Source organism: Agrilus planipennis, unplaced genomic scaffold (assembly GCF_000699045.2).
Source record: "Agrilus planipennis isolate EAB-ADULT unplaced genomic scaffold, Apla_2.0 scaffold354, whole genome shotgun sequence".
Classification (NCBI taxonomy): domain Eukaryota; kingdom Metazoa; phylum Arthropoda; class Insecta; order Coleoptera; family Buprestidae; genus Agrilus; species Agrilus planipennis.
The window spans coordinates 166,787-175,925 of record NW_020439026.1 but is presented as its reverse complement, the minus strand read 5'-3'; positions in this window follow the sequence as shown (position 1 = coordinate 175,925).

The following is a 9,139-nucleotide window of genomic DNA, read 5'->3' as shown; positions in this document are numbered from 1 at the left end:
ACCAGCGCCCGATTTAACGAAACGGAACGCCGCTACCACATAAACGAGCAGGAGTGCTTGACCGTTGTCTGGGTCATGAAGCGGTACCGCTCATTCCTAGAGGATCGTCCGTTTCTCCTACGCACTGACAATCGGGCCCTCACCCTCGGACTACACAAATCAAAGGATGGACAAAGTAAGCTTGCCCGATGGAACCACCTGCTTAAGGAATTCCCATAGGACACCGCCCCGGTCGGATAAATGAGCTACCCGACCTGCTCTCAAGAGACCCAACCGAAGAGCACAATCGACACTTTGACGAAACGGAACGCGCCCTGCAACTGAGATCCGCCTCTACGGAAGCTATCTACACCGAACTGAAAACCCGGACCCTTCAGGACGATGTGCGCCAAGCCCAAGCCACCAATCCATCCACACGTCGTCTGCCGGCCCGATGGTCACAACTCCAGGAAGGAGAATCACGCGGATGGGACCGATCGCTAGCCCGCAACTACCACGTCGAAAATGGCTCCCTTTACAGAGTGACACAGCCCCGAAATCTACTGGTGGTATCGGTCCTATTTACGACACGAGTATTACACGAATGTCATGATGCCCCTTAGCTGGACATCCGAGAGCAGAGGAAGCGGCCCTTAGACCTTAGGATACAATATCAGTTGACGTAATAGGACCCTACAAAGTATCCCTCAAGGACATCGATGTATTCTTTTCTTGAAGTGGGCCGGAGCGTATCCCCTTTCGGACACGGATACACTCACCCGTAAACTCGAAGAGTAGTTGCTGTCCCGTTTCGGATATCCGCGCATCACCACCACCGATAACGGTCCCCAGTTCACCAGTCGGAACTGAGAGCGTCTTCTACCACCCCCGCAGGATTTTGTTCGCGCCCGAGCCAGCAAATCACGAACCCACTCACACCCTCGCGGTACCGTCGCTGCATCCCGCCTCGCCGCTATCTACCCACTCCAAGTACCACCATGTCGGCGGAGGGTAGGAGTACCTTCGGCTCCTATAAAGATGTTTGGAACTAGACCCAACCTTCGAAGCCACCGGACCATTCCAGCAGCGACGAACTTGCAGCCGACAGTTCTACANGTCGGCGGAGGGTAGGAGTACCTTCGGCTCCTATAAAGATGTTTGGAACTAGACTCAACCTTCGAAGCCAACGGATCATTCCAGCAGCGACGAACTTGCAGCCGACAGTTCTACAACTATATATATATATATATACAAACACTGTTTAACAGCCGTTTGTATCTACAGCCAACAAACTTTGGGTTTAATTTTTAATTATTTTTTAGGTTCAACAGCAATAGCCCAGCCATTCAGTAGGTAAAAGTAAACTATTGTTTTACTTTAACAGTTCTTTGAGTCGGAGTACGCAATGTCCCTCTGAACTTACACTCCACCACCCGACATAACCTAACCTAACTTCTCTTTTTCATATACCACCACGACTAAAACAATAGTACTTCCACTCCAGTGCGATAGCCATTCTAGCAATGGCAACCCCCACGAGCCCCGCCCTGTTGGATTTGGCCAAAAGTCCTTTTGGGCGAAAACTCGTGGGGCCATTAACACCCAAGACACCAACTTCAACAAGACAGAGACTTTCACGTCGTCCTCCATGGAGCCTGTGAAACCATATCCACGGACGATATACAGCCAGGACTTGTCAATAAAGGCTTCGCTATCCTGGGTGTTCACCGAATGTCAAAAGGTGGAAAAACCTGGTTACTAGTATACGTCTGTCTCGACATGTTTTCTGCTAAGCGTCAGTTAATCTTCGAACTTGACAAGCTCTGCGATCTCAACGTTAAAGTTGAGTCGAAAAGAGCCACCAAAGAAGTTGCCCAATGTCTCCGTTGTATGATATTCATTCATACGGTCAATTACTATCATGCTGTCTGGGTCTACTCCTTCTGCAGCTGCAAGAACGTCACCGCCAAGGTAAAGACAGGAGAGACGCAACACCCCCCTGTGCTAACTGCAAAGGGAGCCACCGCGCTACCTATTGTGGTTGTCCCAAGGTACCTAAGAAAACCGAACCACTCGATAAGCCCTCCCCTACTCCGGCTGCTCCAAAAAGCGTTCATACAATCACCTGCCCTTCAGCCGAAGTCGTACTCTAGGGCAGTGAGAGAAGCCCCCCTCCCACTCTCATCCAAAAGTCCAACGCAACACCGAACATGACAACTCCCGAGGCTCATCCCTTTGACCACTAATTCATTCGAAGCACTTGGCATTGAAGTCTCGCTAACTTCCGGCCCCTAAGAATCATTTCCATTACTCCCCCAATCTGAATAAATCTTTTTTAATTTCCCCCTCCTTCTTCACTCGAACATCTCGGCGATCGTTACAGGCGACCTCAATGCCAAACACGCCTCCTGGGGTTGCCGCAACACTCACAAAAAAGGCATTTCTCTTTTTGTGAAAGTCCTCAACCTTGCCGTTTAATGCCCCCAGATTCTACGCATCTCTCTGCCCTCCACAAGCAACTTCCTGATATTATTGACATTTTTGTCTTAATAAGTGTCACACATTCTGCCGATCCCACCGTTCTCGACGCTTTAAGCTCCAACCACCTTCCAGACTTAATGGAATTCGGACGCCCAATCCTCAAATCCCAAACCATACAACTTCGCAAGACTGGCTACGTCTCCGCTATACTCTCGAAAGATTCTCCTTCAAGTGCACTTCAATTCGCAGAAAGCGGTACTCAGCAACGCTGTCAATCTCCTTTTAAACAAATGTAATCTTCGCAGACTCCCTCTGTCTCCAGTGCTCTCCACTTCCCAGCTCTGTTGACCTTGCGGACTTTCACGAGCGGATCAACGTCGCTTCCTTAAAGTTCGTCCCAACTATTTGCGACATTAAACACACATTCCCCCGTGAAATCTTCCTCACCATCCCATCCTTGAAAGAGAAAAAATCTCCCGGTGCGGACGGTATTCCCAACGGTGTCCTAAATGTTGAATCATCATTTCCCTCCGATTTGCAAAGAAGCCACGGCCATCTGTCTCCCCACAAAAGGGAAGCCCCTCACCTCTCCCTCAAGCTACAGGCCCATTAACCTGCTCAGTTCGCTAAGCAAAGTTGTTGAATCCATTCCTTTGGATCGACTTCTCGACGATGTGGAGCGAAACAACCTACTCCCCAACTTTAAACACAGTTTCCGCAGACAGCACGGTACCAGTCATCAACTTCTTCGTGTTTCCAAATACATCCCTGACTTCCATGCTTCTGCTCGACAGCCAGCAAGCCTTCGATCGAGTTAGGCACGAAGGTGTCATCACCAAACTTATCGCCTTCAACACCCCACATTTCCTTATCGGGGTTATCCTTTTTTCCTCTCTAACAGAACCCTCCGTGTCTACGTTGGCTTTCTTTATCCCCAAACAAACCCATCACGGCTGATGTCCCACAACGCTCAACTTTTTCTGCGCAGACATGCCGTCCCATCCCTCGATCGTCACAGCTCTCTACACCGATGACACCGCCGTCATAAACTCCGCCAAAACCATTCTCCAGTGCTCCGCAAAAATTAACAAGTTTTTGTCCCTTTTTCTAAATTGGTACCGAAGATGGAAACTCTCCATTAACGAGGCCAAGTCAGAAGCAATTTTCTTCTCCTTCTAAGACCCGAAAACCTCCCGCCGTCACTGTTAACAACCACTTACCTCGGCCTCGCCTTCGACAGAACACAATCACACAAAGCACATCCCTGCCCTCCGCGCCAAGACTCTAGCCGCCTTTATCTCTCTCGAGCTCTTCTTCCAAAACAGCTCTTTCTCCCATCAAACAAAAATCCGCGTTTAACGCAATTATCAGAAGCAACCGGGGCTGTGCCGATCCCCACCGCTTACAAATTCTTCAAGGCACTTACATGCGGATTATTCGTTCCGCACTCAACTATCCCTGGTTCATCAGAAACATCAAAATTCTGAAGAAAATTGGTCTACCTTCACTCCCTGAGGCTGCAGTTAGGTTTGCGGCTAATCTCCGGGCGTCAGTGTCAGGTCACCCAAACATGGACGGATTTCACATTTGCCGACTTCATTATCGATTCCCATTTCCGCCCAATGCTTCCTTCCGACACCAAATCCCCTTCACGCTCCTAACCTCTTCGCACAGAATCTCTCCTGGGATGTATAACCTCTGGGTTAATCTCCTTACTAGAGGAGTGGTTTTAGTCGGTAGGCGCTTGGACGAATCCGACACTACCCCCATTCAGGGGGTCTTTTGAAGATTTCCTCTCCTCTAGGAAAAACTAAACAAAAAAAAGAACAGAAAATGTAAGTTCTCGCTGCGTAACAAGTACCAGAGAAGGAAATTCCCCTCTAATGATGAACAAGTACTAAACCCGAACCTTTAAAATGAACAAGACTGATGATCTCCAAGGAACGCCGCTGGTTACTCCGAGCTTTCCTCCGCCAAACCCATCCCTAGTCCGATAGAACCGGGTCGTCAAGTGATTTTCGTAGGGTCCGCAGAGTCCACCTCTAGTCTGGCCCGTCTCCATACTAAAGAGGTCAGAGGCCTATTCGCGCGGCTCGAGTACACATACGTTTTGCTGCTCGGCGTTCCCTCGATCCAGGACCACGAGTCCCAATTAACGATGGAACTCCCGCTCCCGAGCTGCGTCCGCGATCCAGCGCCCCCTAGCTGCTAGCATCCCCCGTTTAGGTCCGAGACCCCAATCCCGCGACAACCTCTACCTCCCGGACTAAGTGCAATCGCGCGTGAGAGTGAAGTGTGTAGTATTAGTTTTAAGTTATGTATAAGTATCTAATTCTAAGCGAATGCAGATAGACCCTACTTTTGTATCAAAAATGTAATAGAATGTATTGTTAATCACCCGTTACCTGGTGTTAAGCGAATATAATCAAAAACGTATTAATAAACTAAGTGGTTCCTCATTTAAAATAGAGGTTACCTCCGGCCCGCCTACCAATTATTAAATTACAGAGAAGCTCATGCAAGACGGGATGGTTATAAAATCATTTGCGAGAAACTTGTTTTGGTTAGAGTAGAACTGTAATGAATGTACTTCTGTTTAATTAATAAAAAGTTTATAAAAAACGGATCTGAAAAAATGAACATAATTTTTTATACTATAAAAAAAGGTTGATTGCTACCGAACACTGATATAGCTTATTGCTTTGAGAAGTTTCAACAAATATGTGTTTATATAAAAAACTGGAAAAAACTCACTTATCAATATTATTCATAGTTTCCACAACTAACTTTTCAATTACAAATTGTTTTATTTAAGAACGTGCTGACTTATTTGTTTAATTATCCGAATTTGTCTATCTGCTGAGTAAGATGTATACTAAAACCATTTTTTGGAAGGCTAAATTAAATAGTTCTTTGATTTGTCATATTTTTTAATTTAATAAATGGTACTGGTTATTTTCCATGTACCTACACCTCAAGAGCTTCTACACATTTGCTGCATCTATTTCTTTTAGTTTGTTAAAGAAAAATCTAGCTATGTATGCTGTGGGAACACTCGGTTTAGCAAGAAAACATTTATTGTTGTGTATCAATTAAGCCTTACATGGTTTGAATGGCAAAGAACATTTCAGCACTTTACATTTGTGCTGACTTAGTTAGGTCGCGACACACTGCGACTAACTAAATACATACACAAATGTAAAGTGCTGAAATGTTCTTTGCCATTCAAACCATGTAAATAAATTTGTATAAATACCCTGTAAATATTCGAATAAATTAGTCTAACACCAGGCTCGCTATTATTCGAACGCTGATAAAGCGTCAACCCTTGGAAGCTGTGATTTTGTGCCAATCATCAATGATACAGATAATGTATCCAACGATATTATAAATCGGTTCTTTTCAGAACCACAACTTCGATAGTCACCTCTTACTACGACTACACACTGGGTGACTACAGTGGTGACCCCGACAACGAACGCATGGTCAGTGATGAACTACGATTGGTGACCACAACCGCAACCTTTTGAAGATGATTTGTCGCCGCCACACATTCTCCACCGGCCAGTCCTCATCAGGACTACATCGGTCACCCTGCGGAGTAGCGCAGCCCTGCTCCTCGGCAAGCAGCATGTAAGCTAACAACACCGCCCAGGCCAGCCGCAACGTGACGCCCAATCTTGCCACAACACGCCGCCGTTCACCATGTCCCTTGACCGACTAGACGTCAAATTGCCACCCTTCGTGCCTTCCGACCCCAAACTCTGGTTTTGCATGGTCGACCGCAGTTTTGAGGCCTACGGAATTACATCCAAATCAACGAAGTTTGGGTATGTACTAGGCAACCTTGACCCTCACTATGCGGTGGAAGTGCGTGATACCATTGTCAACCCACCGGCGACTGAACCATATGCCACCATCAGGGCAGCACTCATTCGTCGGCTGGGCATCTCCCAAGAAACACAGATGAAACAACTCTTCGAGCCAGGAGATTTGGGAGACAGCAAACCCACGCAATTTCTGCGCTATCTCCGCGGTCTGGCCGGAATCACTATGTCGGAAAATTTACTGCCAACCATTTGGTCAAGTCGTCTTCCTCTTAATATTCAAGCCATCATCGCAACTATGCTCGATAAGAATCTGGATGAAACCGCAGAGGTCGCCGATTGTATCATGGAAGCAACACAAACACAGTCCATGATAGCAGTTACGGCCACACCTACTCTCCAGCACGATACCATCCAACAACTAACCAACATGGTACATACCCTCCAAATGGATCTGAACAACATGAGACGACACATGGCAAGAAAATTGAAGAACCAACACCGCTCAAATTCACGCAGTTTTCTACCCAGACAACGTTCCAACCACAATATTAGGGCAAATGGTCAAGGGCAAGGCACACTAGCGCATCCCACCATGACGGATGACAACAGGAAATCAACCAGGAAACCACGTATGGCAACGACAAGTGAAGTCCACACAACGCAGCGTCGCCTATTTATAACGGACAGAGTCACAAACCAAAAATTTCTGGTCGACACCGGTGCAGATATCTGCGTGTATCCCAAGTCACTAATACCTGGACCACGTCAGAAATCCACATTCACGCTGCAAGCAGCAAACGGCACCAACATACAGACCTATGGTACTATTATTCTGTCGCTCAACTTAGGCCTACGAAGATGTTTCCCATGGCGTTTCATCATAGCCGACGTCACCGAACCGATAATCGGTGCAGACTTCCTAGCGCACTATCAACTGCTGGTAGATTTAAGCAACCAACGACTCTTGGATCAACTGACACACCTCACCACCTCTGGTCAATTAATCAACTGCTGCCAACCTTCCGTCACTTTCGTTACAGAAACGAAACCGACCACTTCACCATACCACGAGGTACTTCAGGATTTTCCGTCATTAACTCGACCCAACGGCCAAATCACCTTCTCGAAACATGCAACAAGGCACTATATAAACACTACCCCCGGTCCACCAGTAGCATGCAAACCACGACGTTTAGCCCCGGACCGTTTCTCTGCAGCAAAGAGAGAATTTGAAACGTTGGTACAACTGGGTATCGCACGTCCCTCCTCCAGCCCCTGGGCATCGCCACTGCACATGGTCCCAAAGAAAGACGATGAATGGCGCCCATGCGGAGACTACCGTGCTCTCAACGCGAGAACAATCCCGGACAGATATCCAGTACGCAACATCGACGATTTCACGCATGCACTAGCAAATAAGAAGATTTTCTCCACAATCGACTTGGTTAGAGCGTATAACCAAATTCCAGTCGCAGAGGAAGACATCCCAAAGACAGCAATTACAACACCTTTTGGATTGTTCGAGTTTCCTCATATGAATTTTGGTTTACGTAACGCCAGCCAAACATTTCAACGTTTTATTGACGAAGTGTTACACGGCCTTGACTTCTGTTTTGCTTACATCGACGACATACTTGTCGCATCAGAAAATGCTGAGCAGCACAAACAACATTTACGCACGTTATTTACTCGTCTACATTCATACGGAATACTGCTTAACCAAGCAAAATGCAACTTTGGTAAACAAGAAGCGTCTTTTCTGGGTTATTCTGTCTCGGCAAATGGAATACGTCCTTTACCCGACAGAGTAACAGCAATCTCCAATTTCCCCAAACCTGCTACCGCAAAATAATTGCGACGTTTCCTGGGTATGCTCAACTTTTACAGAAAGTTCCTGCCTAACGCTGCCCGCACTCATTCTGCTCTGAATGAACTTTTACTGGGGAAAATCAAAGGAAATGCCAACGAGGCATTCAATTCAAGTAAGGAGCAACTGGCGCAGACTACTCTCCTGCACCATCCACAGCCTTAGCAATTTTCTGTGACGCATCAGACCATCACTTGGGCGCTGCGTTACAACAATTCCACAATGGAACCTGGGAACCCCTTGCATTTTTCTCCTCCAAACTATCCAACGCTGAAGTCAAATACAGCGCTTTCGACAGAGAACTTCTCGCGATTTATCGCACAATTAAGCATTTCCGCCATTTTCTCGAAGCCCGTGACTTCATTATATTTACTGATCACAAGCCCCTTACCTTTGCCTTCCGTCAGAACCCTGACAAATGCTCTCCCAGACAGTCACGGCACCTCAATTTTATTAGCCAGTTCTCAACAAACATCCAGCACATTTCTGGAAAAGATAACATCATTGCAGACGCACTCTCACGGATTTCTGAGCTATCAATACATATTGACTACGAAGCTCTTTCTACTGCGCAGGAATCCGATAGGGAACTACAACATTATCTCAACTCTAATCAATCCCTACAACTTAAACGGATTCACATTCCTAACACAAGCAAATCTATATCAGTGCAAAGACTGAAACCAGCATACATCATGAAAGAAGAACAGCACTTCAACCAATACTCACAACGAGGAAAGTGGACGATCGACCAGCCCATACTACAACCCGGTCCGGTCATCGAGTACGTTTCCCTAGCTATATCCGAGCAAGCTGATCCACATCGTTCCTCACTGGAAGGGGGGTCCTGTGGGAACACTCGGTATAGCAAGAAAACATTTATTGTTGTGTATCAATTAAGCCTCTACATTTGTGCTGACTTAGTTAGGTCGCGACACACTGCGACTAACTAGGTCAACGGCAAATACATACACAAATGTAA